Below are 9,792 nucleotides of genomic sequence, written 5' to 3' on the forward strand. Positions count from 1 at the left end.
GTAGTGTCAAGCAGACAGACATGCAAAAAAATCTGCTAATCTTTGTTGGCGTATATGTATTTCCCATGTTTCTTACAAATTTATTACACATCACTCCCAACAATTGTTATTTGGTACAGTTTGTTCTTCCAAAGCACTAACCCAACACCATACCCAACACCATACCCACTTGTGTTATACAGTACTGGTGTCTGGGTACATTCTTTTTCTGAATGCACCTGGTTTCATTGACATTCTTTTACCAAATGTTAACACATTAGGGAAGCCTACTCTGAACTTGTGTAGATCTCAAAATGCATTGGAGAAGCCTACATTTAACTTCAATTGATCTCAAAATGAAGCCTACAGAGAACTTCAGTGAACTCATGATGCATTGGAGAAACCTAGAATGAACTTCAGTGAACTCATCACGCATTAGAGAAGCCTTGACTGAATTTAATTACAGATTGAGCCATCTATATCCAAAATATTTGCATACTATAATGAGATATCAGGTATGGGACTCAAAATCTAAACATTACATTTTGTTTCATGTACATCTTATACACATAGGGGTCATCCCAATTAGGTGCGAAGGGTGCAATGTGCCATTGCCGCAGCATTTCAACACCAGCAACAGCACCCTATTTTGCACCCTTCGCACAAAATTGGTCAGAGCCCTGTGGGGTAGTTAGTACTTTCATGCGATTTCAGGCCACCGAAAAGTGTGGCCACTGCCCAATGATTTGCACCCATGAGGTCATCTGTGATAATTGGATTGACCCCATAGTCTGAAGGTAGTTTATACAATATTTTTAATAAGTTTGTGCATGAAACAAAGTTTGTGTAAACTGAACCATCAGAAAGCAAAGGGGTCACTATCTCAACCCGGCTAAAAAAATGTTGGATTTAGGAATAATTGGTTTATTAATAACTGCCATACTGTTGGCGTCAAGACAAGGCAGAGCCAGGAGAGAAACCTTTTGCAAGTGCTTGAGTTTTTTTGCCCAGGATGGGTAAAAGCTTCAGTACAGTATTTACTTCAGCCTCAATATCTATTTCGGGTTCCATATCTATTTTAACCTCCACATTTACTTTCTCAGCTGCCGTTCATATTTTCATGTGTTATTATACCTCAGTTTGTATTACACAATGTCTCGCCCTCACTGGTTCTGAGCAAGCAACCCTACTGATTCCACAAGTGATTTAGATAGAGTAATCTACTGTGTAAAGGGCAACGCCATCTTATAAGAAACAGCATGAACATTCAAAGAGATATGTGATATTTCATATCCCACGTACAGTAGCTAAAAGTGTCCCTGGAAGTGTCTCTAAATGGGAAAACATTTATCACATTTGAAATACATAACAATTAAATCTTAAACTTGAAAAAATAATTAAACATGGCTTCTTCTCGCAATATCGGATTAGGATATATTCGCTGTGCAATTTGTGAGGTAAAAAAATCTACTCACTCCCAAGAAGTAGTAAGGATTGCAGAATACGAGTATTACACAGTTTTGCAATAAGTGGGCAAATTTCATAGCATGTCTAGGTTTGATCAAGATAGGTTCCTCTCATTTGTTATGTTAATTTCAAATACAGTTTACCACTGGGTAATAGAAGTACAGTATGTGACAATTTGCGTCTGTGTCATAGTGCTGTTTGCATTCTTTCTGTGTGCTTACAATAAAATTTAGAGGGACCGACTACTCGTCGTTTACCACAGCTGTTAGGAGAAACCACAAATTAACAGCGCCTGGTCATATATCTTGTATATAGCCTTTCTTAGAGGTTTAGTGTTAGGCACTAGGTGGAGGTTGGTGTTAGTCTACGGGGTGTCACAACTGAGGGCCTGAGCTGACGGAAGGCAGCCTCAGTTGTAGGGGCTGAGATGTACCGGAACCTGGGAGGTTGTATCAGACCCCTGGACATGTAAGTAACATGAAGAGAAACCGCCCGAAGGCGTGACCACGACAACTTGAGTAAAAGTCAATGATATTTATTTATGACAAACTCCATGCATCACAATAGCAGTAAAAAGTAACATAAAAATCAGCAGAGAAATAATAATACAGTTCCTGGGTACTACAGGGTGGCAGGGGCCACAGAGCTCTGGTGGTATGAGACAGTTCTTATTATCTGCAAGTTGGAAAGTCCTTACCAGGCTCAACTGTAGCAATGAGGAAAGCCCAGGGTCGTACCAGCTGGTGTTCCAGGGAAAGCTGGACTGCTGTAGATAAAATGCTGCTGTGGGTACTGGTTAGAACCAGACAGGTGTTGGCACGGAGTGGATACTGGCTGGAACCAGTTAAATAATAAATAAAGCTTGAGAGCGATGCAATGTAGATGAAATGTAGAATTTGAGAGTGGAGAAATAATAATAATACCGGTGGAGAGTGGTAAACTGCAGAAAGGACACCGGCCCTTCAAGAGAAGCTGTACACTGCTGGAAGCTAAGCTGGAAGCAGGTGATGTTGTAGCTGGAAACAGGTGAGTCCAGAATGGATCGGAGAGTCAGGCTACACCGCAGATGGAATGCTGGTGCGGGTCTCTATAGCAGAAGTCTGGAGACTGGAGCTGGAACCTGGAAGACATTCACAGAAGAGAGACAAACTGGAACTAGGTTTGACAACCAAAGCACTGACGCCTTCCTTGCTCAGGCACAGTGTATTTATACCTGCAGCAAGGAAGGGATTGGCTAGGCAATTATGCAAATTAATAATACTGACAACGGATTGGTAGGAATGATCAGCTGACAGAATCCAAGATGGCTGCGCCCATGCAGACACTTGGAGGGAAGTTTGGATTGTAATCCATGTAGTCTGGAAAACAGTAATGGCGGCGCCGGCCACCGGAGACAGGAGACGCCAGGCTGACAGATGCACATCCGACCACGCGGACACAGCGGAGGCCGCGGCTGACGTAATCGCCACTCTGAATGCAGAAGCTCAGGGACGGCGGCGGAGGCCGCGGGAGACGCCATGCCAGATGTATAAGGCGTTACTGTGACTACGTCCAGAGAGACAGGAGAGGATGCGGGAATGTGCACATCAGGATAACAGATGGGATCCGGTCCTGGAGCGCTGGGCCAGCCTTAGGAGGCATCTGATAGGTAAGAAATGGCGTCCAGATACCCGGATCGTGACAGCACCCCCCCCTTTAGGAGTGGCCCCAGGACACTTCTTTGGCTTTTGAGGAAACTTGGAATGGAATCTCCGGACCAAGGCAGGAGCATGGACATCAGAAGCATTGGTCCATGAACGTTCCTCAGGGCCATAACCCTTCCAGTCAATAAGATACTGAAGTTGACCGTAACGGTGACGTGAGTCCAGGATCTTGGCTACTTCATACTCAACACCTCGTTGAGTTTGGACTTTCGGAGTTGGAGGAAGTGAGGAATGAAACCGATTCAAGATTAGCGGTTTCAACAGGGAAACATGGAATGTCCTGGGTATCTTTAAGAAGGGAGGCAACTGGAGTCTGTAAGCAACAGGATTGATGACTTGATCAATTTTAAAAGGACCGATGTAGCGAGGTGCAAACTTCATACTGGGAACTCTTAACCTCAAATTCTTCGTGGATAACCATACCCGATCACCCACCTTGAGAGCAGGAACTGCTCGACGCTTCTTATCCGCAAACTTCTTGTACCTGAACGATGCCTTGAGCAGAGCTGATCGTACGCTCTTCCAGATATTGGCAAACTGATGCAAGGTGATATTAACTGCGGGAACAGAAGTTGCTGGAAGCGGTTGGAACTCAGGGACTTTAGGGTGGAATCCAAAGTTGGTGAAGAATGGTGTTGAAGAAGATGAAGAATGATACTGGTTGTTATGACAGAACTCGGCCCAGGGAAGTAATTGAACCCAGTCATCTTGAGAGGAGGACACATAGATGCGGAGGAAGGACTCCAAGTCCTGATTCACCCTCTCAGTTTGACCATTGGTCTGAGGATGGTAAGCCGTGGAAAACTTTAGCTTGACTTGGAGGGCTTGACATAAACTTCGCCAGAATTTGGCTGTGAATTGAACTCCTCGATCTGAGATAATTTCTTCTGGAAGACCGTGGAGTCGAAAGATCTCTTGTATGAATACTTGAGCCAACTTGGAAGCTGACGGAAGACCGGTGAGAGGAATGAAGTGTGCCATCTTGGTGAACCGGTCAACTACCACCCAGATGGTATTAAACTTGTTGCACATGGGCAAATCTGTAATAAAATCCATCGACAAATGGGTCCATGGTCGACGGGGAACAGATAGTGGAACCAGTTGCCCCGCAGGCGACTGGCGGGATACTTTATGTTGAGCACACTTTGGGCAAGATGCAATAAACTCCAAAACGTCCTTTTTCAGAGTTGGCCACCAATAAGACCTAGAGATAAACTCCAGGGTTTTTTGGATACCTGTATGTCCGGCAAAGCGGGAAGCATGGGCCCAATGCATGAGCTTCTTCCTTAATGTCGGCTTCACAAAACTTTTCCCTGATGGGGGCGTAGAGTCCATCCCTACCGTGGAGAATGCCAACGGATTTATAATAGGATGCTTGTCTGAAGACTCTGACTCATTTTCTTGCTCCCATGAGCGGGAAAGGGCATCGGCCTTGCGATTCTGAGAGCCCGGACAGAACTGGAGTTTAAAGTCGAACCTGGAAAAGAAAAGTGCCCATCTGGCCTGACGAGGGTTGAGACATTGTGCGCCTTTCAGATATAGAAGGTTCTTGTGGTCTGTAAGGATGGTGATTGAATGAGAAGCTCCCTCCAACAGATATCTCCACTCCTCTAGAGCGAGCTTGATGGCTAGCAACTCCTGGTCGCCAATGGCATAGTTGCGCTCCGCTGGGGAGAACTTCCGTGAGAAGAAACTGCAAGGATGTAAATGGCCATCTTTAGCCCTCTGAGATAACACCGCTCCTACTCCAACGGAGGAGGCATCCACCTCTAGGATGAAAGGAGAGTCGATGTCAGGCTGTTTCAGGACAGGCGCAGAGATGAACCTCTGTTTTAAAAGATGAAAAGCTTGCATGGCTTCTTCAGACCACTTGGACGGGTTAGCACCCTTCTTGGTGAAAGCAGTAATAGGCGCCACAATGGTGGAAAAGTCTCGTATAAACTTTCGGTAATAATTGGCGAACCCTAAGAACCTCTGGACCCCTTTGAGGGTTAAGGGTACCGGCCAATTCTGGATTGCTTGTAGTTTCTCAGGATCCATCTCTAGTCCGGAACCGGACACAATGTACCCTAGAAACGGAATGGACTTGACTTCAAAGACGCATTTCTCTAATTTGCAATAGAGATGATTGACACGGAGACGGGACAGAACCTCCTTTACCCAAAAACGATGTTCCTCTAAATTGTTGGCAAAAATGAGGATATCGTCTAGATGGACCACGACATGACGGTATAGAATGTCTCTGAAGATCTCATTGACGAAATGCTGGAAGACAGCTGGAGCATTGCTCAATCCGAAGGGCATGACGAGGTACTCATAATGTCCGTCACGGGTGTTAAATGCGGTCTTCCACTCGTCACCCTCACGGATCCGGATGAGATTGTATGCACCTCTCAAGTCCAGCTTTGTAAAGATGGTAGCTCCGCTAACTCTGTCAAAGAGCTCAGTAATCAGGGGTAAAGGATAGCGGTTCTTAATGGTAATGTCGTTCAAACCTCTGTAGTCGATGCACGGCCGCAGACCACCATCTTTCTTTTTTACAAAAAAGAAGCCTGCGCCGGCTGGAGAAGAAGAAGGTCGAATGAACCCCTTTGCTAGGTTCTCTTTAATGTATTCCTCCATAGAATGCGTCTCGGGCAGAGACAACGGATAAGTTCGGCCTCGAGGTGGAACCTTCCCTGGAACGAGATCAATCGGGCAGTCCCATTCTCTATGAGGAGGAAGGATATCAGCAGAAGCTTTACTGAACACATCCGTGAAATCTTGATATGGAGGAGGTGGAACATCAGACGACCTGGGGGAGGAAGAACAGACAGGCAACACTTTAAACAAACATGTCTCAGCACAGGAGGGACCCCATGCCAGGATTTGCGTAGTCGTCCAATCAATTGTAGGATTGTGAAGACGGAGCCATGGAAGGCCCAGGACCACAGGATGTGTGGCTCTTGGAATCACTAAAAGTGAAATAAGTTCGGAATGAAGAACTCCCACTCTCAGACGAACTGGTAGAGTCCTTAGAGCAATAACTGTATCAAAAATTTTACTGCCATCCACGGCAGTTAAGGAAAAGGAGGAAGGAAGTCTCTCGGTGGGTAGGGACCACCGTTTAACATAGGCTTCGGTAATAAAGTTCCCAGCTGCTCCGGAATCCAGGAGGGCAATGACGTTCTGATAACGTTGAGCAACTTGAAGCGAGACTGGGAGATTACAATCTTGAGGAGATGGAGAGGAGATCATTACTCCTAGCCGGCCCTCTCCTTGACGAGCTAGGACTTGGAGTCCCGGACGTTTGGGACAGGCATTAATGGTGTGAGACGGAGCTGCACAATAAAGACAGTGAGACTCGGAGAGACGTCTTCGGCGCTCAGCAGGAGTTAAACGGGAACGGCCAATTTGCATGGGTTCATCTTTAGTTGGTGACAGTTGGCGAGGAGGAGGAGCAGAAGATTTTGGAGCAGATGATCTTCCACGCTCAGTTGCTCTCTCTCTGAAACGTAAGTCAACTTTTGTACAAAGTGAGATTAGCTCATCTAACTTGGAGGGTAAGTCTCTGGTAGCTAACTCATCTTTAATACGCTCGGATAAACCATGCCAGAATGCAGCATACAGGGCCTCGTCGTTCCATGCCAGTTCAGATGCCAGGATCTGGAACTGTATAAGATATTGTCCTACAGTATGTGATCCCTGGCGTAAACGGAGAATCTCAGACGAAGCTGAAGTTACCCGGCCTGGCTCGTCGAAGATGCGCCTGAATGTTGACACGAATGCAGTGTAAGAAGATAGCAGGGTGTCGGACCTCTCCCATAACGGTGATGCCCAGTCAAGGGCTGAGCCACTGAGAAGTGAGATGATGTAGGCAATTTTTGTACGGTCACTGGGAAAATTGCCAGGTTGTAGCTCAAACTGAATCTCACACTGGTTGAGAAATCCCCTGCAGAATCTTGGAGATCCGTCAAATTTTGCTGGCGTTGGAAGATGAAGACGTGGAGCAGAAATGGGTAAGGTGGGTGGGGTTATAACTGGAGTCACTGTGGTTGACGCACCAGAAGCGCCTGATCCACGGAGAGTTGTCTGAATCCCATCCAGCCGAGTAGAGAGATCCTGGAGACAGCGGATGATGTGGCCCTGTGCAGCCTCCTGATGTTCTAGTCGGGCTGCCAGTTCTTGCATCGGCCTGGCCGCTTGATCCTGGTCTCCGGCTGGATTCATTAGGTCAGTGCTTACTGTCACAACTGAGGGCCTGAGCTGACGGAAGGCAGCCTCAGTTGTAGGGGCTGAGATGTACCGGAACCTGGGAGGTTGTATCAGACCCCTGGACATGTAAGTAACATGAAGAGAAACCGCCCGAAGGCGTGACCACGACAACTTGAGTAAAAGTCAATGATATTTATTTATGACAAACTCCATGCATCACAGTAGCAGTAAAAAGTAACATAAAAATCAGCAGAGAAATAATAATACAGTTCCTGGGTACTACAGGGTGGCAGGGGCCACAGAGCTCTGGTGGTATGAGACAGTTCTTATTATCTGCAAGTTGGAAAGTCCTTACCAGGCTCAACTGTAGCAATGAGGAAAGCCCAGGGTCGTACCAGCTGGTGTTCCAGGGAAAGCTGGACTGCTGTAGATAAAATGCTGCTGTGGGTACTGGTTAGAACCAGACAGGTGTTGGCACGGAGTGGATACTGGCTGGAACCAGTTAAATAATAAATAAAGCTTGAGAGCGATGCAATGTAGATGAAATGTAGAATTTGAGAGCGGAGAAATAATAATAATACCGGTGGAGAGTGGTAAACTGCAGAAAGGACACCGGCCCTTTAAGAGAAGCTGTACACTGCTGGAAGCTAAGCTGGAAGCAGGTGATGTTGTAGCTGGAAACAGGTGAGTCCAGAATGGATCGGAGAGTCAGGCTACACCGCAGATGGAATGCTGGTGCGGGTCTCTATAGCAGAAGTCTGGAGACAGGAGCTGGAACCTGGAAGACATTCACAGAAGAGAGACAAACTGGAACTAGGTTTGACAACCAAAGCACTGACGCCTTCCTTGCTCAGGCACAGTGTATTTATACCTGCAGCAAGGAAGGGATTGGCTAGGCAATTATGCAAATTAATAATACTGACAACGGATTGGTAGGAATGATCAGCTGACAGAATCCAAGATGGCTGCGCCCATGCAGACACTTGGAGGGAAGTTTGGATTGTAATCCATGTGGTCTGGAAAACAGTAATGGCGGCGCCGGCCACCGGAGACAGGAGACGCCAGGCTGACAGATGCACATCCGACCACGCGGACACAGCGGAGGCCGCGGCTGACGTAATCGCCACTCTGAATGCAGAAGCTCAGGGACGGCGGCGGAGGCCGCGGGAGACGCCATTCCAGATGTATAAGGCGTTACTGTGACTACGTCCAGAGAGACAGGAGAGGATGCGGGAATGTGCACATCAGGATAACAGATGGGATCCGGTCCTGGAGCGCTGAGCCAGCCTTAGGAGGCATCTGATAGGTAAGAAATGGCGTCCAGATACCCGGATCGTGACACGGGGGAGAGGTTAGTGTTAGTCTACGGGGGAGTAGTTAGGGTTAGGCACTAGGTGGAGGTTAGTGTTAGTCTACGGGGGAGAGGTTAGTGTTTGTCTACAGGGGAGAGGTTAGGGTTAGGCACTAGGTGGAGGTTAGGCTTTGTTTACAGGGGGAGAGGTTAGGGTTAGGCTACAAGTGGGGGTGGTTAGGGTTAGGCACTAGGTGAAGGTTAGTGTTAGTCTACGGGGGAGTGGTTAGGGTTAGGCTACAAGTGGGAGGGGTTAGGCACTAGGTGGAGGTTAGGCTTAGTTTACAGGGGGAGAGGTTAGGGTTAGGCTACAAGTGGGGGTGGTTAGGGTTAGGTACTAGGTGGAGGTTAGGTTTAGTTTACAGGGGGAGAGGTTAGAGTTAGGCTACAAGTGGGGGTGGTTAGGGTTAGGCACTAGAGGGCAGGTATACTCGCTGGAACACTGCTCAGATGATTCCGCTAGAAAGTGACACTCATAGTATTTCCACTAGGATGTGGGCAGGGAGCTGAGGTATGTGGGTGGCATCATTGCGCGTGATGAAGGTGCGCGCATCCGAAAATGGGGAGTGGCCAGCCATGGAGGAGGCCGCGGCATTATAGGTGTCACACTTGGACATTCTAACATGCCGACATTTTATTAGTGTCTACCTGATTAATGTTGACATTATGACCATGCAAACATTATGACTGTCGACATGTGATACCCAACCCTTTGAAACATCTTTACATGCTGAAGTCGTTACACATACAACTTTTATTGTTTGCTCAGGTTTATACATATGGCCCGATGTGAATATTATAGTTAGAGGTCATGATACGCACTGTTATAGTTTAGTAAGAGTACAAAACAATAGAGCTACTGTACATGGTAACATTTCTATATTATTATTATTACAACCTTTTTCATAAGACATTACTACATATATCTTCCCACCAGCAGATATATTAATAGATACATCACATCCACATCATACAAACAGCAGACCACAGCTAAAACCAATTCTCTGCTATTAATAATAACGTATTGCCCACATATCCTTCACAATAGCCGGTATATTATATTCATTTTCGAGATAATGACTGAACATTCCCTCTGGA

The sequence above is a fragment of the Pseudophryne corroboree genome, chromosome 7 (assembly GCF_028390025.1).
Source record: "Pseudophryne corroboree isolate aPseCor3 chromosome 7, aPseCor3.hap2, whole genome shotgun sequence".
NCBI classification, from domain to species: Eukaryota; Metazoa; Chordata; class Amphibia; order Anura; family Myobatrachidae; genus Pseudophryne; species Pseudophryne corroboree.